Raw genomic sequence first — 24,191 nt, 5'->3', positions numbered from 1 at the left:
CCTTAAGGTGTTTTACTTTTCCTGTCAATATCTTTCCAGCGTAGTCAGCTCCAATGAACAAATGAATCTCGCCAGAATCTCTTTCATATAAACAGGACCTATCATTAATCATCGTATCACTAATATAAATACCCAGATCTTTTAATTCGTTTAAACAATATGCATCATTCATTTTGGGTACGGAAGCACAAATCTTTTTCTCATCTAAAACCTCTAACTCACAATTATAGCTTCCATCAACATTTAATAAGTTTAGACAATATTTTTGATGTATTTCAGTATGTTCAATTCCACCGAATAATCCATGATTCACGGATTCTTTCCCGGACCCTTTTAAACCCATTTTTCCAGCAACAAATTTTGTGACATACGATCTCTGACTACCTTGATCGATTATTACCCTTATTAACTGTTTCAAATTATTTTCTTTAATGCATACTATTAAAGTTTGAAGATAAACTTCCCGCGAACAGTTATTATTCGAAAGTGTAGTATTTTCTATTATTTCTGGTTTTTCATTTTTTGAATATTTATTATCCTGAAAACACATAATTTCAACGTGTTTTTTATTGCAATGAGAGCATTTAACCTTTTCCCTGCACATTGAGCTCATGTGATTTTCCCGAGACATCTAAAACAAATGCCCTTTTTTAATAAAATTGATTTGCTTTTATCTAAGGATAAACTTTTTCCATATTCACAATTTAAACCAGAACAATTTAACTCACCGCAAAACGGACACGACCTTGCTTTAGAAGTAGAATCATAAACAAATAATTCATTGGCAGTAGGATTTCCTTCGCGATCATATTTCACTTCCCGCTCCCCCCTTTTGTGGTGACGCCAACTACCTTCATTAATATTCGGATACGGCGGCGAATTTTGTTTTTCTTTCACTCTCATTAAATCAGTCTTCTATTTTGCTATCAACTGCTTATTCAAAAAATTAATCAAATCAGTTAAAGAATATTTTTCTCCGAATTCTTTATTAAATTCAAATATTAAATCGTTTGGGATTGACTTAAGTATTACGGGGGATAATAAAGTACTAAAAGTATCTGATGAAATACCTAACGATTCTAAACTTCTTATATGGATTTGTATTTTATCAAATAATTGCCGAAAATTTTTTACATCACCAGAACGCTTTAAAGGGGTAATTTCTAATAATTGACTCATGTGGTTGTTTATCAATGTTTATTTTCTTCCGAAGCGCTGTTCTAGCAAATCAATAGCTTTAACATAATTTTCTGAGGAAATAGCAAAACCTCCTATCGTTTCTAAAGCTGTTCCACATAGATGAGCTTTTAAATAGTTAAATTTATTGACATCATCTAACGATTTGTTCTTATGTATCGATGTTTCGAAAGAGTTCCAGAAAGTAAGCCAATCACTTATATTTCCCGAAAATTTCGGGATTACTATCTTCGGTAATTTTATATTCAGCATTTCTGGTTTCGTTTCTACTTCCACTTCGCGACTAGTAGTAGGAGCTACATGTTGGGGAAAATTGAGAGGTTCCAGAATATTTTTCTTTTGATTCAAATTACGCAAATATTTATTAGCTTTAAATCTCCACGTTACTATCTTTTCACGGTATTCATCTGCAGTTTCTAATTCTTTATCTTCTAAATCCTCTGGTTTAAACAGATTTTCTGATTCAGAATCAACTGTTTTGAGAGACTCGAATTTATCATTTAATTGTTCAATAATTAGATCAATTTCGGTTTCTTCATCAGTTATTTCGTTTTTTTGAATTTCTGATTCTATCTTTGAAATTAGCTTAGTAACTGATGTTCTTAACGTAGTGCGTTTCTTTTTAAGGAGCTCAATGTTTGTGGCCATTTTAGAGCTATTATTATTCACACTATTTTCAGTTCCAGTGTCCATTTATTTTCTTAACACTATAAATCAAATTTATAATAATAGTTCTTATTTTATTAAAATACGAACCGATAGTGCCGGCTGGGATGCCATGTTAAAAAAGATAACTTATTTCTTTATCTACTTCATTAGAACAGGTATCAATAAAAGGGTTTCTTACCTTGTTCTTCTACCCGGGTCGGTACGTACCTAAATAAATCAAATCAGTGACCACAAACTCAATAAAAGTACTCCTACGAAATGGTTAACATGTTTATATTAACAGCACTAAACACTACAAAAACAACACGATCTCTCCAACGACAGTAACATAATCAAACTAACTAAAAAATTGTTGTTCTTAGAAAGTTCCAAATCTAGTGGCGCCATCTCGTGGTGTTTTCTAGCAAAGGAAAACGGTATTCTGTTTTTAACAATTTTGCTGAAAAGGATTTTTTTTCTTTTTTGTTAAAAATCAAAATCAAGTTTTAAATTAAAGCATATACTTATTGGAATAAAATATTAGAATTAATATGGAATGAATTTGAACATTAGAATAAATTCTTTTCATTTAAAGAAAATAAAGAGAAAAAATAAAAAATGAATGACTACCGAACGTTTCTCTTATCAGAAGTCAGCATCAAAAACCGTATTTTTTATAAGTATTTGATTTTATGATGCATTCATTAAAGGGAAAAAAGTACAGACAAATATATTTCTTTTTTTCAGAGAGAAGACATCCGACTTCCTTTTCCCTACAGCACAAACTGCACAGATTATTTGAGTCTTTGGAATGAAAACAATGGCACTGGGCCGTTAAACGAAAGAGTATGTTAAGATAGTTACACAATAGATTTTTCTTAATTTAATATATATTTAGTAAAGATTAAAATTCTCGAGTTTTTTCAGTTTTTCGTACTGTAGTTGAAATTATTTAATACATATAAATTTTGTTAACAGTCAGAGCAATCCGTTTTTTTTTTACAAAGAGTGAACAATTAATACTGCCATTTTCAAAAAGACAAGTACAGATACTAAAAATAGGTTTTTGTACAGTACAGTTCATATTCCTTTTTTCTAGAGAGATAATGATTGGTCGAAACAATTTTTAATGTACAAATTTAATCTAAAAATTTATAGACACATTTTCTTACTTAAAGTGAATGATTTGCTACTTTATTATATCAATCAGAAATTTCGATCCATTTGTAAGAATTAATTTAATAATTGTATATTGAGCAAAAAATAATGCATAATGGTTGGACTAATGGACCTCAAAATGATTCAATAGGTTCAAACGAAGTGCACATGATATTTTAAGTTTCAAAATCTGACAAAGAAACGTATTTTCTCTGAATAAACTTTCTTTTTTGTTAGAGATTTTGATTTTAAGTCTCCAAAATATAGGGTTTAACTGCAATTTATAAATATTTTTGCGATAGTGGTTCAAAGTTTAGACTCTTTCAAATTTTGGTTTTTACTTACGTACTTCGAAAATATTTTTAAGCACAATTTGAAAAGTCGTTTGTTTCAAGATAATTCCATGCAAAAAATAACTTTTAATAAATGTATATTACTTTTTATTCTGTTATTTAATAACTGTCGAAAAAAATTCAAATAAAATATTTAAAATTTTTGCATTATTTTAAAGAAAGTAATATTACGAAATCTGAGCAAAATCAATCAAATAGTTCTTGAGAAATCGCATTTTTTTAATAATAGTGATTTTGACGCAGTCTAAACGAAGAAAAGAATTCTGGTAAAATTGCTGTACTGTATAATTATGACTTTAAACTATATCTTGTGCTGCAAGATATGCTTAGACAGGAAATATCAAAATACGACTATCCGCATCTGGTTTGATAGTCAGGCTGCTCTCTTATCACTGTCAAAGTGTAAATTCACCTTTTTGCTTGTAAGGGAATGCTTTTTGGTCCTCTGTGAGCTATCTACCCATAACAGGATATACCTGCATTGGATACCTGGACATATGGGTATTCTCGGAAATGAGCTAACTGATAAAGCAGCACGGGCTGGCTCTAATGCATTTTTCTAGGGCCCTGAACCTGCACTGGGAATTTCTCCCACCTCTTTTAGGGCATCTATATTCAAGCTCTATGGCAAAATTGCCCATGAGAAATGGCGCGTTGCTGGTGGTCAGGGCCAAGCTAAGGAGATGAATCGTGAATGTCCTAGTGTACGTCAAAAGAGCTTTTAGAAACAGTTTAAGGAAGATCATTAGTCTTCTCACTGATCACTGCATCCTCAGGCGACATATATATATAATGGGAACTGAATCCAATTTTCTTTGTCGAGGTTGCCATCTTGAAGAACAGACATCACTACATATACTTTGTGATAGTGAGGTCTATTCTGATCAAAAATTTGAGCATTTGGAGCAGCATTGCGTCAAAACCTGGGAACTAAAGGATTTTCCTGCAAGGTACTTGTTGAATTTTATTTCAGATATAGGGCTTGCATGCTAATCATGATTTAGGGTTTCGGTACAATTGACCTCTAGTCGATATACCCTGCTCTTCGAAGCTGCCCAACCTCAAAGCTGCTCAACCTAAGTCAAAGACTCCTTGAGGAAGTAATAAACTGAAATAAAACTGAATATTTCTTATTTATATTTCGTGACAGCTCGGAGAAGTATGTTTAATAATATTTTAAGGAAAAATATTTCGAAGTTTCTAGGCAACAAATATTTTTGAGCTGATTTCTGGCAAAGGAACAAAGATTGTGTTTTGTTTGAATGTTCCTTGAAAGTAAAATTTGAATCGATTTACACATTATTCATAATTTTCAAAGATTTTAAAATTTGAACATGTGAATTTTCTATTTGACATTATTTTAGATTTTATGTTGCTTTTACATCCTTTATATGAAGATTTCTTATTGTAATCAAATTCACATAACTATTTATAATTATGCATAAGATTGTAGGACATTTTCACAGCTTTGGTCGAGCCTACTGGGCCAAAAAAAAGTTTACTTTAAAAAAAGCAAATGGTCAGGAAGAGATTACAATTAGTACGTACACATAATCCCAATTTTTTTTCACAATCAACGAATTTTTTTTCTATAACTGATAAATTTCTGAAATTTAAGTAGCTTTTTAAAAACATAGAAATATATTTGGTTGGGAATAATATGTTGTATATAATATCCATTGTTTGAAAAAATCCCGTCGTTGCAAAATATTCAAGTTACTCGGTTTCCTTTGAATAAAAATGATCTGCATATAGCATTCAGATTATTCTATACATTCTAAAACTTATTTTCCGAAATTCACCATAAATTATCACTCAACAGGTTTCATAATTATGATCATCTGCACTTATTATCAAATGAGATTTTTTTCCCTTAATTTACAAACTTGTTTTACTTTTCTCACCATCACTACATACATCTGATACAGAGTTGGACAAAAATGTAATCAATTACATTTTTCGATTACAGTAATAAATTACTTGTAATCATGATTACGATTTTCAAACATTTTGATTACAGCTGTAGTAATGATTACAATATTAATTACAGTAATCAATTACTTGTATTCGTGATTACAATTTTGATTACAGCTGTAATCATGATTACATAGTCGATTACAGTAATCAATTACTGCAATCGTGATTACAATTTTGACTACAGCTGTAATCATGATTACATAGTCGATTACAGTAATCAATTACTTGGAATCGTGATTACAAATTTCAAAAAATTTTGATTACAGCTGTAATCATGATTACAATATTGATTACAGTAATCAATTACTAGTAATCTTGATTACAGCTGTAATCAAAATTCTGATTACAACTGTAATCATGATTCCAAGTAATTGCGATTAAAAACGATTACGGGTAATTATGATTACAAGTAATCAAAATATATGATTACATGAAATCATGATTACATGCAATTTGATTACATGTAAATATGATTACATGTGATTATGATTACATGTAATCATGACTACATGCAATCTAAATACACGATTACAAGACTATTGTATTCTTATAAATGTTTATATTTTACAGTAGATAGTATAATGTATTTTATAATGTTAAATTTTGCACGTAGTTACATGTATTGCGTTTTGTACGTATTTGTACGCGTACAATTGAATGTAACTAAAATGTATGTACATACTATTTTATCTAGTGCATATGTACAGACATTTTAGTTTCACACACATGTACATACACTTATATTGTACCGTTACCCTTCAAACTTTGGCCAGTGTGTGATCTTTTAATTGAATTTTGGTAACGGTTACCCAGGTTCAAAAATAGACACTTAACTAATGAAGTACATGAAACTTTTAACAATAAAAGGTAAATTTTATTATAACTATAAATTATCTACAAACACAATCCCGATCATTTCCAGATGCCTTCATATGCACTAAAAATTTCAATTTATACACTTTTAAATTTCCAAATAGTTATACTCAAGATAAAACTTTTCGATAAATAGCACTTTTAAATTTCATATGCATAACATTACATTAATTCACACTAAACGAGGCATTTACGAAATAAAAATACTAGCTCATTCTAAATTTACAAAAACATTTAACTTTGGGTCATTATATTCCTACAACAAATAATTAAAATTAAATATCCAAGGTTCATCTTAAAATAGATATCTTAACACCTTATAGAAATAATTAAAAATACTGAATAAAATGCTCTTCTAAAAGGTTACTAAAAAAGGTAAGAAATTAGAGTTTATAAATACGCAAGGAACTTGCAGATCACCTTCTGGAACGCCCACCGGGCCTGCATCTAGATTTGTGAACTAGGAGAACTTCGACTTTCCGACCGCCATTCAGTTCTTAGAAACCTTCGATTTTCTGCCAAGGAACGCTCAATCCTTGCCAACCGTCTTGAACTTAGCGACATTCAGTCTATCACTTCCAGTCAACTATTCTGAGGCTTCAGATCAACTTTCTTCCAAACAACAGCTCATCCGACCAATGTCGCGTACTTAGTCGCGGCATCCAGAGACTCTTTCCAAACTCCAACCTTTCAGCATTTCAGCCTAGATCAGGGGTCGCCAAACTTTTTTGATTATCGACCCCTATATAATTTTTCGAAATCTCCATCGACCCCCGCAAAAATAATTTTCTGTTAATTAAAATAAAACTCTATTAGATACTATGTTTGTACATTTATTTTATGATTTTAAACATTTATTAAAGTAATAGTACATTATGTAACAATAATTTTATGAAAATATATTAATATTGAAATTTAAATACCTTATTATTAAATAATAAGTAATTATGCATAAGTAGATATAATAAGTAAAGTAAATAAAGATTTACTACTTCTTGATCAATAAGATGGGTGGGCCTGGTGTTTTTTTGCAAGGTTCGCTTATATTGGGTTTAAAATTGGTAAATTTTAATTTTCGTCAAAATTGCTCAATTTTGCAATTTTCGTAAAAAAATACAAAGTGTGCTATAGTTTTGTCGCGGGCTGTACTAATCCATATCATTAATGCTTACCTTCTTTTTTGTGCATTGATAATTAAAATTGATATCTAAACCAAACGAATGGTTTTATCGAAACAATAACTAATTATCCAAAACTATAAAAGTTTTAATAATGACACTGCAAATATTCAACACAGTTTGCAAAGATAGTTGAAACTGCGTATGATATTTGCATTTGTAACGTCAATGCTCGTCACGCGTGACATTTGGACAAGCGCATATATGCATATGACTGATAAACTGCGCTGAGTTCGTGCCACTGCGCGGTGGTACGTAAATACTTGTTTCACCCCAATAAATATACGTTTATTAATTTATGTTTTATAAAGAAACTGATATTGAGTCAATTATAAAAAAAATTCACAAATTTTACATACTGAATTAGGTATGTGTGATTTGCGTATTGAGAGCTGTTTCTTTTTTCGACCCACAATTGACCCTTCCGATTCGGATCGACCCCCATTCGCCCCCCTATCTCAGATCGACCCCTGCTTTTGTTAAATAGACCCTTGGGGGTCTATATAGACCACTTTGGCGACCTCTGGCCTAGATCAACTCACTCTGAGACTTCAACTATATCTAAACTCATTCTCGTTGATACCGGCTCAGAACACACTTCTAGCAGCCATGATAGATCCTGTCAGCGGAGAAGTTTCAACCCAACATTCCATCGGGCACGATCCGCACTCCCGTCGTACTACTTTTCAGCCACTCTTCACGCCTCTTATACTTTTCTCAGCAAGGCGGAATAATCCATACTGACCTGTTTACTCTCTCAAAAGTCATCCCGCATCCAGTGGACGTCAGAACAAAAAAATATCCACAAGAAAAACCAGCTACAAACCCACTAATACGCCATAAAAGTGATAATCCGAACCTCCTTAAATGTTAATACAATTTATATCCACAATCTACCCCAAAAATCCCATTTTAAAAGGATCAATAAAAATTTCTCATGAAATATTTTAATTTTGATTGCATTTAAATTTTATCATGGTGGTGCCATCTATTGAAAAATAACCCTTCTTTAAAAAGTATTGATACAAAAAAAAACTCCAATAAATTCCTATTTATTACAATATGTACAGACATTTTAGTTTCACACACATGTACATACACTTATATTGTAGGTGTACGCATGTATAAAGCTAATAATTACGTATGTATGCGCAAACAATGTACCCATGCAGCATGAAGGGGCAAATAAACGTTAAAAATACGCTCGTTCGGTATAAGGTTTTGGACTTAACGTTAAAATTACGTCAATTTCACGTGATGATTTTCACCGTTTCTTCATTCGTTAAAACGTATGCGTTAAAATGACGGTATTTTAACGCTATAAATTTCCCTTTAAATATTTCGTTAAAAATAAGTACTGAAAATACGTTATATTAACGTGTACATTTTACCCATTTTTTTATCGTTTTTTAAAAGCGTTTTATTAACGAAAAGGTGACGCTTTGTTGCATAGTTATATTTACGTTAATTTTTTGGGATTATAAACGTAAATTCAATGGTGAAAATGTTTCTAAAAAAGGATGTGAGTGCCCAAGAAGGATAATATTTTACGTCTCTCTTAAATTTGAATAAACTGAATAGTGTAGATTTTTATTACAATTTGTATTCTATTTTTAAATACTTATAATTATTTTTGTTTATTTAAATTGGAGATAAATATTTGTTTGTTGATAATATCGAGTCTGCTCATTGTCAATAACTGACAAGGAAACTATGAGTTTTAATTCTTATGAAATTAAACTAAGATGAAATTAAAGAATTTCCAAAATACTGAATAAAGTAAAAATTTGTTACAACTTGTCATGTAACGAACATAATAACGTAAAAACACATGATTTAAATTTAAATCATCTTTGTCAGGCAGAAGAGTCGTGGTGTAGTGGTTAGAGCGTTCGCCTCAAAGGTACGTTGTCACAGGTTCGGTCCTACTCGGAACTTCGGTGGAATGTTGAGTTCCGGATCTTGCAATTTTTTTATTCAAAGATCATAAATTAAAAAACTATATATTTTTTAATTATATAAAAATTTATTCATTTTTTTTATATTGAAATTATCGCTTTTCATATGAGTTTTTAAAAAATAATTATAATAATTACAAAGAAATTTGTCTACTTTTAAATTCTATGTTCTTATTGCAATGAAAGAAGCATTTACTTTATTTTAAAATAATGATTTAATGTTTTTTTCTTACAAAAACTTCATGCATAGTAAAAATAAAATTAAAGTATTTTGAAAAATGTATCAATCTTGTTTCTTTAAAGTAGTATATATATTCATTACTGAAAGAGAAAAAAAGCATACGTATCAAAAGACAGATAAAAAAGAATTCTCATAATTAGTTTTCGTAATAAAATTTAGTGTAGGAAGTTTTAAAATATTTGCTGTTTTTAAAAAACGTTTTTACACACAACAACATTTTTACAAATTTATTGAATTTTGCTTTGAATCTTGCATTTTATAATCTAGAAATTGTTTAAATATAAAATCTCAATTGCAATGAGTAAATTATTTATGAAAATCATATATAGTAAAAAATAATATAAATTTATAAAATAATATAAAATAGCATAAAAATAATATTTGTAAGTTTTGTTGTAATGTCAGAAAAATAATTTTTTTTATCGGAGCAAGTAATGATAATTCTTTATTTCTTCGCAAAATATTATTTATGAGTGAGTTTCTTTGTATGTGAAATTAAAGTACTTTTAAAAATAGTTTGAGCGTTAGTTCGGTTTCTTTTTCCTAACTGTCAGTTTTAGGCTTTCTTGGATTGAATAGCCTGTTTTTTTTTTTTTTTTTTTTTTTTTTTCCATATCGGGCAATAATGTTACATAACAGGGAATTTACCTAGGGACAATGCTTGGAGGGTTTTAAATAGTTAATGCAGTTAAATAAATTATTTTTAATTATTTCGATCATATGAAGAAAAAAAAAGTTTAAGTTAGGGAAAGAGAAAGTTCCTCAAAAATTGTAGTTGAAACCTAAATTTTGCAATGCTAATACATAGACCCTAAAAAAACAAACCCACCTTAAAAAAAAAAAAAAAATTAAAAAAAATTAAAAAAGATTTAAATATTTGTTTTTTTTACATTTTGACATTAGTGCGACAAATTTTTTCTATATTCTTTGACCAAGATTTTTTCATTTAAACTTAGTTCCGACTTAATAGGGGTTTTAAGGGCCATTCTAGTCCTTGACGGGGGCGGTACTCGATCCTCGACACCACCGAGTACATGCGATATATGTGCTATTAAAATCTGTGGAATCGAGAGGCCTGTGGTTGGTCGCATTGCTGTGCCAAATGTTCAGGGATCTGGAGAAAATTTCCTACCCCTTCAGATTTAAGTCTATATGGATGTAAAGTCTAATGTACAGCTCTAGTGCGACGCAACTAAAACTCCTACCTTCATTAGTTCGTTGACAAATTATCTGTTTACACTGTGTTATCTGGGAATACAATTTCAACAAAATCTTTTTAATATATACATACATTGCTTTTAAAAGGAAGGCAAATATCAGCAAGCGAAAAAACAGATTCATAAAAATTTACTTTTTTTTTATTTTTTTATCTAAAACACTGAAGAGGGAAACGGAACGTTCAACGAAAATGGATCCTTCCAGCTAAAATTAAATATAAAATTTCTAAGATATTATATGAAAATAACTTGATCCACGGGGAATGTTAACAACTCGGCGCCCTTTTTTACTCTTTTTGTTATAATAAAGTTTTCAAATCCATTATATTACCTCTTTTTTTTTTCTTTTTTTCAATTGAAATCGTGATTTAAAATGCGCTTTTTATTTAAATGTGTATTTTTTTATGTAATAAATATTTTAGGAATTTTTTCAAACTATTATTTTTAACACGGTTATCACCAACAACTAAAAATGATCCTAAATCATGAGACCATGCATTTATGCATGCCAATTAATGTATGTAAAATCTTTACCCACGCAGACGAGAAAAACAAAAAATAAGCACGAAATTTGAGAAATAACGTGTAATCACGATATAATAATTAAAATTAACCAGAGATAAATAAATGTACATGTTGATCCCATATTATGTTATTCGATAAAACTTTTACATTGGTGGATGTAGTTAGATTCAATCTTTTTGATTTGATGGAAGACCTAACGTAGAATGTATTCTACAATATCTTTCTTACTCTCATTTCAGATGAAATAGAAATCCTACAATTTATGGTTCATTGATCAGCCTATCTGATGCACAAAAAAATCAATGTACATTGTTAGTTTTACAGTTTTAAAATATAACATAGTTAATGTCTCATTTAGTTAAATTACTATAGAACGATCCTCTAACTATCAAATCTTCGATTGGAAATGACGTTACTGGTTAGAGGAAGCAAAAAAGTGTAAAGTTTTAAATTAAATAGTCACGTATTTTAAATAATCTTGTATGTCTCCCGAAGCAGTTATCTTAACTTATAATATTTATTCATGTTTTTCTTTTAATAATAAATTATTGTTATAAAAATTTTACATTTCCAGAGCATAAAACAGCAATTTTTATGAATTCATAAAAATTATAAAAAGCATTAAAATCGGGGTTTTTTATGTACAAGCGATTCAAATAATATTATACTAGTTAAAATAAAATACTATTATATCTCTGGAATGAAAAATAACACTACATAACAAATAGTAATAATTTTTAAAAAATGTAAAATAGTAATAACTTTTTAAAAATGCTGGACAGTTTTATTTAACTTTATTAAAATTATTATATGAAAGTTAATCTACAATGTAGGAATTTATTCCAGGTTTAATTAGAATAATAATAAGAAAAATAAGATGAAAAATCAAAAATAGATGAGAAAAAAATTGATTCACAATATAGAATCAAAAGTAATGTTCCACATTGCTTCCAGTTATTTGAGTTTTTGTTTTACAAATGCATTAAATAATACTGAGTTTCAACTTTTTACTCCTTTTCCGTGGGCACAATTTCTACACAAGGACTGCTACCCCTACACTAGACGACGCTTATTTACGTTTGTTGCACGCAGCTATTCTGCAGTATATTTACATACGCCGAATTCAATGGTAAGTTCTTATATTCCTTACTTTAATTATTACTATTTAGAATGTTAATTCATTGTAATGCTTAACTATCAAAGAAAGTAAATAATTATTGTAGTTAATTCTGCTTGAAATAAACACAAATATTCTAAGCCTATCATTTGCGAAGTTTAACAAACTATGACAAAACGTAACGATTTTGGAAAAAAGCAAGATAATTTGTTGATTCTCATTTACTGAGCATAAAATGTAAAAAGATGAAATACAGACCCTTATTTACGATTGTTATGCAGTTGAGATATTTTTAATAAAATCATGAATATTTTAAAAATATTCTGATGGCACCTAAGCTTAACGAAGGAATATTAATCTGAAATAAATTAAACTACACTGGTTATCATAAATTAAGGAAAATTCACAAAAATCGCGATAACTCAAGAAATTACACATGGAATTTTATGAAACTTACCCACAATATACAACACATAGTAAGGTATTAAACAACATAAAAAGAAATTATCAGACATTAATAGTAGTATAGAAATTAGCACATGTATAAAATAAACAAATTGGAAGTATCGGTTTGCAATAGAAAAAGTACCTTTAATATGGAATATGATTGCCTCTAGAAGCAATACAGCACAAACAGCGATGTGTGATGCTTTCAATTATGCGGTCTATCAGTTCAATAGGAAGTGAGAGCCATTGCTCTTGTAAAGCAGTTGCAAGCGTGGCAAGGGTCTGAGGGGGCGGATTGATGGCAGATACACGCCTCCCTAGAGCATCCCAAACGTGCTCGATAGGATTCAAGTCCGGGGATCGAGCTGGCCACTCCATGCGAGTAATTGTTTCCTGTTGAAGATAATCATCAACAATGCGAGCTCTGTGTGGTCTTGCATTATCGTCCTGTAACAGGAAGCAATCACCAATTGCCCCGGCATATGGGCGCACATAAGCATCAAGGATGTTGTCTCGATAAACCTGAGCATTCACGGTTCCCCTTGGAAAGACATGGAGGTATGTGCGCCCTCCTAAGGATATGCCTCCCCAAACACAGACACTGCCTCTTCCGTATGCATCTCTTTCACGGATGTTTGATGGATGATAACGGGTCCCAGGTTCTCTCCATATCAAATAACGTCTACTGTCACTTTCTAGACTAAACCTGGACTCATCCGTAAAGAGAACAGGCCTCCATTGATCTGACGTCCAGTGGACATGTTGTCGGGCCCACTGCAAACGGTCTCTCCTATGGCGTGATGTGAGCGGCACGCAAATGGCTGGTCGTCTCGCATACAGACCACCTTCGTGGAGCCTTCTGCGCACAGTTGACGTTGACACCAACCTTCCGGTGGCTGCAGCAAGAGAGGATCTAAGATGTGTCGGAGTAGCGGTTCTATTCCTGCGTGCACTTAATGTCAAATATCGGTCATCGGCACTGGTCGTAACAGTTGGCCGTCCTTGACTGAACCTCCTAGATGCCGAATCTGTGGTTTGAAATTGCCTCCAAAGTCTATGAACCACAGATGGACTCACATTTAGCCATCTGGCCACTTCTGATTGACTCTGCCCTGCCTCTAGTCTCCCGATGGCTCTCCATCGTAGTTCTTCAGGCAAATGATGCCTAGAGGTCATTATTACGAATTGGCTATCTCAGATTTTCAATGTCGCAATCACAGTAAAATTTGTGTGCTTTCTCTCAAACTTGGACTTTTATGCTCCAGGCAGATGACGTAAGCCGAGTGCAGCGCCACTAATTTGCATATTGCAATTTTACTCAGCTACTCTTAGTGGACAACATATGCAAATTTTGCACGGTTTGGCTTACTTTTGAAAGAGTTATCGCTATTTTTGTGATTTTTCCTTAATTTATGATAACCACGATCTTATGTAAAGAAAATTTCCGTTTTAAAGCTTTAATTATCAAAATTATTAAATTAATGCTGCATTATTTTATTCACCTGGCAAATTTTGTTGCTATAATAAATAACAATTAACAAAAAGTAACAATTATAAGCATTATTCTGAAGATAATACTTAAATGTTATTTAATCATGGTTGACTTCACACACCAAAATATGAGTAGAGGGGATATTTTCCATCTGTGATTTGTTGCACCTACTATTGTGGATTTCAAACTTGCATACATTTAAAAAAGAAAACCTGTAGAGGTTTGCCAGGGGGTAGTGGCTACAAGATATACCCTTTGAGTTTCTACCCATGTTTTGTTTTCAGTGTGATGATAGCCACTGGAAGTTACCAAGACTTGTTGATTATTCTGCCACAGGTGATGATAAACAAATTTTCCGGAGTAGAAAAGAATTTTAGCTAGATTTATAATGTAAATTTTTCTGTTTCACTAATTTTAGGGGATATTTCCGTATCTTAATCTGTCGCACTAACTACAATAGCCAAGCTACCAAATAGATGTAAACTTGAAATTTAAAAAAAAAAAAAAAAAAAAACATAAATGTTTGCCAGATGGTTACAAGTTATATCTTTCGAGTTGGTCCCTTTCTGCGATTTTTTTTCTTTCTTTCAGTTTCTCCGATACCAGAAGTTGACAACACGTGCTGATTATTCTGCCGTTGTTCATTTATCCCCTGATTTAATGAATCAAATAAAAGGGGATGTTTCTCTATTTGAACTAGTTTGTGCCAACTAAAAATGTTGAAGCAAAAAAAAAAAAAAAAAAAAAAGATATTGTACTTTGCAAAAATTTAAAAAGAAGTATGTAGTAGAAGTTTTCCTGAGGGTTGCTAAAACTTATATTCTTTGAGTTACTCCCATTCTGAGATATTTAATTTTTCGTGGATCGCTGGAAGTTTATGAATATTTAGCCATAGGTAACAACATAGAAATACTCGTTAAACTTTTAATTCCCTATTAGGGTTACTTCTGTATTGTGAGCAGTTTTGCCAACTGCTAACTTTTTAAAAGAATATGTAAAGGTGTGCGAAATGTAGCTACGAGTTATACTCTTCAAGTTGATCTCCGTCCGTTAATTTTTTTTAGTTCCTCCTGGTTGCTGCATGGAAGTTGCTTAGAAGATATAGTGATTATTCACCGGCAGATCATGATACGGGCAATTTTCTTTCTGTTTTGCCTACTCAGTACGAGATGGCATTTTTATTAGCAAATAAGAGGAGACAAGTTTTATGTGTGAAACAGTCCTGTCATATTGTTATCAGTTTGAGCTGTCTTATCTACTTACCTACTATTGTCTTATAAAGTATAAAAACTATTACTTGTTGCATTTTTAAAACAGTTGATTAGTAGCAGTTGTGATTCATGGCAGTTTCTTTTAACTTCACCTTTTTAAAGAACCGAGGGTTAAACACGCTTGATTGGTGTAAATTTTACAAGAGTCTATAGCAGATGGTTCTTTAGCCAAAATGTTGTGGAAGTATCATCTTAACAAGCTATTGCAAGAGAAAATCTCACATGGACAAAATAGTCTTTTGACTATTTATTTTGCAACATGATATCTTTTTAAAAAAAAAAAAAACCACCCAGTTGAACATTTACTGGAAATTTTTCTTCTTATTTTTGAAACAGTGTTTGAAATTTATCAGCTAACACAATAAGGAAAATAATTGCACTAATTTTCAATATTAAATTATCTTAAGAATTATTCTTATTCAAGCTTTTATTTAAATTTACATTGTTGTTTAAAACTTTTTTAATTCTTTTATAGTTACTGTATTCTAAAAACATGCCTAGGCAGGGGTCTGTCTAGGCCGAATTTACTACCGTTTAGCGGTACCTTCACAAAATCAACTTTAGGAAAAACAGTAGTTTCACAAAATACTTTTCCTTATAATTTTATTTTTGTATTCCTTAAGAAACGATAAATCCATATTTTTGTGTTGATTTTTTAATATAGTTTTTAACTTTTCATAAATTATATCTAAATTTTCACAAAATAGGTACCTCTCAGAAAAACATAGACAGACCCCTTGTAGGTGAAAAAGTTCAATTGAAATTTTTATTGCTAGATTTTTCTTTTAAACAATTTTTGTCTTGGTTTTTACCTAGCTTTTTACATTTCTAAAAAACTTTGTTTTTATTAAGTGTATGACACAGTAATTAAGAACGTTTCTATTGACTTTATTCTTATCAGGAAAATATGATAATTGGAAAGCTGAGATGTAAAGCTTTAAAATTTTTTTTTGAGAATTAAAATAGATTTTTCTGTTTTACATTTGTATATAATCTTTTGTTTTTGTTAGTAACACAGCATTTTAATAGCATATTTCTTATAGATTATATTTTAGTTAATGTTGCTTTATGGATACTGCTTTGCAGAAAATATTCTTAGCATAAAAGCTTTGTTATAACAATTATGATATTTTTTTTTCCTTTCTATTTTACTTTATAACTTTAGTTTTTTTTATAAGTATTTCTTGTTTAATTTTTTGTTTTCACTTTAGCCCATTCCACTAATATAGATAAGCATAGAGTAATTTCCAATTATAAATAAACTTATTTATTCGTAAAAAATATTTATTAATGAATTTTTTTAAAAAAAAATATTGCTATAAAAATATATTCTGCATTTCACCATTTTTTTTAGCTAACATTCTGCCAAACCATTACTCCTTACCTCTCTAGTCTGAATAATAAATGTGCCCGTATAAAAATAACAAAATATGTTTGAATAATTTCTATGTTTTTAAACGTATTAACTGAATGAATTTTCTTTTTCATAATCTATTGATGTACTTCTGAGGAAGATCTTTGGAAAGGATCTGGCTTTGAGTATGAAGCTCCATCAAGTCTCATTTGAAGGTTCCTGAATTAAGTATGTCTAAAGAAATAACTGCATTTGAATTGTTTCCTTTTTTCTTGTACTTAAAAATGGGTAAAAAAAATTTCTTGAAATTATAAACATGAACAAATCAACTGTTAAAAATTATTTCAAATAACTTTTACTGATATTAAAAATAGTAGTTAAAAATTGTTTACATAGGCTGTCCATGCTTCAATAACAACAAATAAAAGTACTCAAAAACTTGTCTCTTAAAATGAATTATCATATATTGTAAATATATTTTACATGTACAGTAGAATCCTAATGATTTGATGCACAATCATCAGCATTTGCACTATTCAACTAATTTATAATAAAAGTTTCTGGTGTAAGATTCACCGTTAGTATCAAGTAGAATGGTAAACTGTTACTGTTTTTACCTCCACTATATTTGCTGTTCCAATGTTTTATTTCACTGGCACTTAAGGGGGGGTCAGGACCCTTAAAACTCTCAAAAAATCGATTTTTCAAGAATCATTTTTTTTTATTCCTTGCATTATTCTGCGCATTTTCATATCTTACATTTCGAAATCTTTCAATTGGTTCAAAAGTTATAAGGGTTAGAAGACAAGTCACTCACCAACAATTGCTTTATTTAGTGGGGTGGGGTTTATAAGTCAAATTTAGTTAATGTATAACTGTTTAAGTTGTATGTAAGTAATGTAAAATGATTTATTTTATTTATTTATGCATTTTTAGAAAAATATATTGAGTGGTATTTGAAAAAAACAAATTTTTAACTTTAAAGTCATTTTTCTCAAAATGTGATATTTTGAACTTGTGCGCACTGCGTACAAAGAACTAATTGATAGAATTGTACGAAACTTTAGGAAAAGTTTTATGATATGGTTTGCTACAACTGGTACCTACTATAAAAACCATTACTCTCTTAAATTTTTTTTAAATAATTGTGTAATGTGCCAAAAATATAGAAATTTGAAAAACTTTAAACTTTTTTAATTTTTAGAAAATTAAAATATATGTATATCAAAATAATATTAGGTAACACAGGTTTAGGGTAATTATAACTTTAATTTAAAATTAGTTTGACATTATTTTGATGATATTTGACTCGTACGCTTTGCGCACAATGAAACTCACTTTTTCGAAAATAAAAAAATTTCACTATATTAAAAAAAGTCTGTAATTTTTTTTATTAATGATTTTTTTGAATTTAGCTATTTAATTATATTGATAATAGTGCTAGTAAATGATAAAAAAAATTTCATAGCTCTAGGATAAATTCAAAGATACTTACAGTGTGTCAAAAATATGGTATTTCATTGTATCGTTTAAGGCGTTAAAGGGTCCTGAACCCCCCTTAAAAAATGTGTTTTATCTGCATTAAATTAGTCTTTTTATTCATAGTCCTCGATAAGTTTAAACAAATTCTGAAACTTCTATTTTGCTTTTATGAATTCTTCAGCGATCATACATGATGAATCACTTAAAGGCTGAGGCTACTCAAACCAAACATTTGGCAAACATTCAAATAAATTATAAAAGGAATAAACAACATCAATTGGAAATTCTCGGGGAATTAAGATTTATACAAATTGCTCAGTATTTCAAATCTCCGTGGCAGAATCGCAGCGACACGGCGACATTGTTGCAGAATTTTACATAGAGTTGTTGATTTCTCCTTAGTTTTTAAATCTAATATTTTTTATACGATATTATTTATTACAACCTAATTTCAAAGTGTAACACGCTTTTGAGCAGTCCAATTTACGTAATTACATCATATATTTTTTTTTTTGGGGGGGGGGACAATTACTACTATGGATTTCATGATATTTAATATTTTTTTATTGTGATGATTATTTACAAAATGCGAAGAAGCAAATAAAGTGTGTGTTTTCCCACCAACAAAATATGAGAATATCACCCATAATATTAAAAAAAAAATATTTCATGTTAAATTAAGAAAATCAGTATTATTTTTTTTTTGTTAACACAGCGTATTAGCCATTTTAAATTAGCAACATGTGTGTTTGTTTGTATTAAATGTATTTTGCAATTAGATATTAGTGCTGGAGAATTTAGTCGCAGATAGCTCAAAAACATTCTGCCACAAGATTTCAAATTATCCTTGTTTTAATTTTAAAAAAAGCCAATTGTATATATGTTTTTATTTATTAATTTATTTGTGTACATCTGCAGTTTTCTACAATTCTGCATATGAGAAATTGAACTTTCAATATTTTTAACTTTAATCAATGATTTTATATCTATGACTATACCTATGATATTTTCTATTTATATGATATATCTGTCTATGATATTATCACTTTTATTTTTATAAAGTTTTTTTTTCTCAATAACTTCTGCACTATATTATAATGCTTACATTAAATGAAAAAATTTTTGATTTCATACTGTTTGAAAACATCTTTTATCTAAATATCTTATTTTTACCAAGTGAATGTTTTTGTGTTTATTATTTCGTGTTAAAGTATTAATGATTAAAATGTTTTAAAACACAATTCATTGTGTATATGAAGGTTGCAAAAAATGCTTACTTTTTTCTAAAAGAGTTAGGCTGACTAGTTTTCATTAATTTATTATATTTTCTTGCACTTTACTGTATATACGAGCATTTAGCATACTCGTATTTAGCATACTTATGTTCAAACTTTTTATTTTAACAAAAACTATTAAGTGAAACTTACGTTAAATGTTTAATATTGCAGAAAACTTATATATCTTGTAAGTTAAGTAGTTCATGCATTGGAAATTATCACTACTACAAACTATATGAATTACAGTTTGACAAAAAAATATGTATTTGTTTTCACATCTTTAAATAGGTTAAAACTTTTTTTGATATATCTGCTCTATACTTGTTCAAAAAAAAATTTTATTTTATTTTTTTGCAAGGGTGTGGAAAGTTGGTAATTTTGTTTTGCTCATATATATATATATATGCAGCATTAAGAACTATAATTTCTAATTGGTTCCAAGAATAAAATTATTATTTTGTTAAACAATTTTAAGTTTAAAGCTGTTCCTTCGAATTGTTTCTATAGTGCAAAATTGCTATACTGCATTACTCCAAACATTCTGTCATGTTGCTACAATTAACTAACACCATTGTGTTCCTTTCATTTTATCACATTTTTCGAAGAAATATTTATTAAAATATTTCTCCAAAAACTGTGTTTGGTGTGTAAAGTTTTTTTTTTTTTTAATTTTTTTTCTCCAGTCCTTTTAAAGTGGTTTAAACAAATAAGGTATTTACTGCCCCCAAGCAACCTGATAGTAACACACTAGGGTCAAGGAACACAGAACCTATTTTTCCCACCCTGGAAGTTAATGCCCCACCATTACTAAGAATTCCGTTGTGGAAAGGAATTTCTTAATCTCCAAACAGCTTTCTAATGTATTGTGGAGTAAAGTGTTAAGTTTTAGCAGTGATTTTCCAGAAATTAAAGAACTTTCAAATTAACCATTTTTTGTTTAAAAAAGCTTTAACAGAGGCAATTGTAAAATATAATTCTTCACTTGAACTAAATAACATATAGTTTAATAAATTACTGAATTTGTTAAAATTACTCCTTTTGTATATTAAAGGTACTGTTAGTGTTAAAAGGCATAGTATTTTTACTGTTTTAATAAATGAGAAATTAAAAATTACGTAACTCAAACTAATGGAATTGTGTTTCTGAACTACAAAGTTCTTGCAAAATATTCTGAAGAGGAATGAAAATTGCAGCTAAGGAGCAAGAAAAAAATGAGAGAGGAAAATAAAATTCTGATGATAAGTAAATAAACAGAAAGTATAGGGCAACTTTTAGGAGAACTTCACCTGACAACAGGTGCATGTCGTGGCAAGTACTGTAGTTATGAGAAAAAGTCATTTCAAATAGGGGTGTTTTGTGAATAGTTTTGTCTTGATTTTAGATCAGCGGGGGGTAAAGAAATTGACACCTTTATTTCTCCATTGTTCCCCCATTAGAAATGTGCTCTTACTTGTTACCATAGCAGCCGACAGCACCAGGCTAAAAGCCTGGAGGAGTTCTCCTCAGAGCCACACAAAAAATAATTTTATGTTTTGTTTATAACTTACTGCTGTCTTCAATGTAAGATTTAGCTAGGATAAAAAAAAAAAATTATGAAATACTATTCTAATTCAGATTTGTGCTGTATATGTATGTAATTTTGTCGTGCAATATGTGACTAAAATTTGTAAAATAGATTTTCTTATATCTAAATATTTGGATGTACTCAATCGATATATATTTAGTAGAAATTCCATGAAAATAATAAACAGTTTTAATATATATATATATATTTTTTTACATTTTATTTAATTCTGTATTTTATCTAGTCAGTATTGCTTCGTTTTAGAAATCTACTGTTGGTTGAAACATTTTAATATTATTGTCCGGCATATTTTCTTTTCATGTGCTAAAATAGTTATTTGTTTTCCAGGTACATTGCAGTGAAGAGGTGATACTAACAGCGGGGTGGAAGAAGTTATGAATAGATATGTTTCGGATCTGTGGCGATGTGTTATAATTGTAAATCTGTATATTGTATGATAGTTGTAAAATAAATAAAACTTAATAAATCTTATTTGATTTAATGTTTTTTTCTGTATATAAAATTAAGTTAACTGCTCTTCTGAATTAAAAATTGTAAATTTACGAACATACGACTTAGAAAAATTGTAATTTTTGTAAGTAAACAAATCAAATGGTAAATTTGGTTAATATATATATTTTTTTTACTTCGTGTGTGTGTTTAAATTTAATTTAAATTTTAGTTAAATTTTTCAAGCTAAAAAATATGCATTTTAAAAAAAAGAAAAAAAATGATGAACCCAAAAGCATTCTAGAAGAGTAGATAATTTCAAGCAAGCAATTTGGAAACATGGATTTAAGGAGAGCAGTAGACTTCTTAATTATTAATTTGAACAACAAAAAAAAAATATATTTTTTCCATAGGGGTTTGGAAAATCATGTAAGTATTGAGTAATTTTTTCTCCTACCAATTCTTTATATTACAAACTTTTAGGCTTGAAAAATTTTAATAATTCCTGAGAGACATGAAACTTCGTAAATAAACTAGTATGTTGCTGTGAAGAGGTAGTAAGATTTGCATTCCATATTCGTTGAGTTATAATTTGAATTGTAAAAATTTACAGAAAGTGTGAGATTAAAAAAAAAAGCTTTTTCTAGGATTCTTAAAAAAAAAAAAGCATTAATATCGGCTGTTATGCGTTATTTTAGTTTTAGTTTGATAAGAATTAAAAGTTTTTTTTAAATAAAAAATAAATGCTATATTTTTTAGTATAATTAGTGCAGCGTAAACATTAAAATACGGAATGGTTTCTTCCCTTCTTAGCAAAAAAAAATTAAAATTACGTTAAAATTGAAATTAATTTAGCTAAATTTACGCGAAAAATTTATTAATTCACCTAACTCAAAATAAGCGTTAAAAATATTGATAATAATACGTAAATTGTACGGATAAAATCCGTTTGTATTTTGGTTAAAATAACGTAAAATGTGCGCTATTTTAATAAAAATAAGCGTTAAAAACACGTAAATATTCATGGTGAAAAAAACGAATTGATAGAACCAGAAATAAACGTAAATAGTTCGTGAAAAAAGCGTAAAATATGCGTTAAAATCACGTGAAAAATTGGTCACGAAATTCACCTTGGGCAAAAATCCGTCATTTTCACGTTAAAAACAAGCTAAATATTAACGTTTTTTTAACTAAATCTAAACTACCACATGAAACGAAAATAAAACGCTTTGAAAAAACGTTTTTTTGCTCTAAACCTTGTGGCATTTAAGCGTTAATTTCACGTAATTAATACTTATCTCTGCTGCATGGGTAGACATGCACATTTATACGCAATGAATATATGCATTTTATGCAAATATTTGAGCATGTGAAATGTATATCTATGTTCATGTAAGACTGTATATACAAGAACTTGTTGTTTGTAGAAACATACATACATTGTCTGTACGATGCATGTACCATGCATGCATGTGCAATTTATTTATGAACAGTATAATATATGTATACAGTATGCACAATATACGCAGTATGTGCAATATATGTATACATACATGTACATGATATGCATGTCCAATGTATGGATGTACATATACACAATATGTTCAGGTTCAATGCATTCAAAAATGCATAATATATTTGTGTACGATTGTACGTACATTGGGAGTATTTATATTTTACATATATTCATACATACATTCGACATGCATAACGTATGTACATACACACATTTGAGATGCATATATTGTACAGATGTATATACATATAGTGTACAGATGTATATTCATGTAATGACCATATAATGTTCACATAATGTACATATACAGTACATATGTGCATTATTATATTGGACATAATTTTTCCGTACAAATTTTACTTGTGTACATGCATGCTCTCCCATTCTATGTATATGGTGCAATGTATATATGTATGTCCAATCAATGTATCCACACATATACAATTCACGTATGTTCCATGTATGCATATCCATATATACTATACACTGAAGAGTAATTACATTATGACTACCCTGCTAATAACATGTAGGAGCACCTTTAGCCCTCAAAACTGCTAGCACCCACAGTGGCATTGATTCCACAAGGTACTGATAGGTAGTCTGAGATACCTGGTACCAAGCGCTTATCAACTGGTCCCCCAATTACCTCACTGTGCAAAAGGGTAGCGTGCTAGCACGAATTTGGTTTTCCAAGTTGAATCACAAATTCTCTATTGGATTAAGGTCAGGTGAATTTGGGTTCCAAGACATGACTTGAAAGTCACTGGAATGTTCCTCGAACCAATCCATGACGATTCGACCCTTATGACATGGTGCATTATCCTGTTGGTAAACGCCATCCCCCGCAGGAAAAACTGTTGCCATGAATGGGTGAACCTGGTCTGCAACTGTGATCA

The 24,191-nt window shown here is 29.8% G+C and overlaps 1 long non-coding RNA gene across 1 annotated transcript; it reads left to right on the top strand.

Moving 5' to 3' along the window:
* The first annotated feature begins 16,426 nt into the window (after positions 1–16,426).
* Positions 16,427–21,831, top strand: LOC147808675 (uncharacterized). Its single transcript, XR_015433647.1, has 2 exons — positions 16,427–17,234; positions 21,678–21,831. It is a non-coding gene; the product is annotated as an uncharacterized LOC147808675 (long non-coding RNA).
* The last annotated feature ends 2,360 nt before the right edge of the window (positions 21,832–24,191 follow it).

The sequence above is a fragment of the Parasteatoda tepidariorum genome, chromosome 5, assembly GCF_982258835.1.
Source record: "Parasteatoda tepidariorum strain Cologne lab strain chromosome 5, Ptep-v5.0, whole genome shotgun sequence".
Taxonomy (NCBI): domain Eukaryota; kingdom Metazoa; phylum Arthropoda; class Arachnida; order Araneae; family Theridiidae; genus Parasteatoda; species Parasteatoda tepidariorum.
The sequence above is the reverse complement of the archived record's forward strand: the minus strand, read 5'-3'. Positions and strand labels throughout refer to the sequence as shown.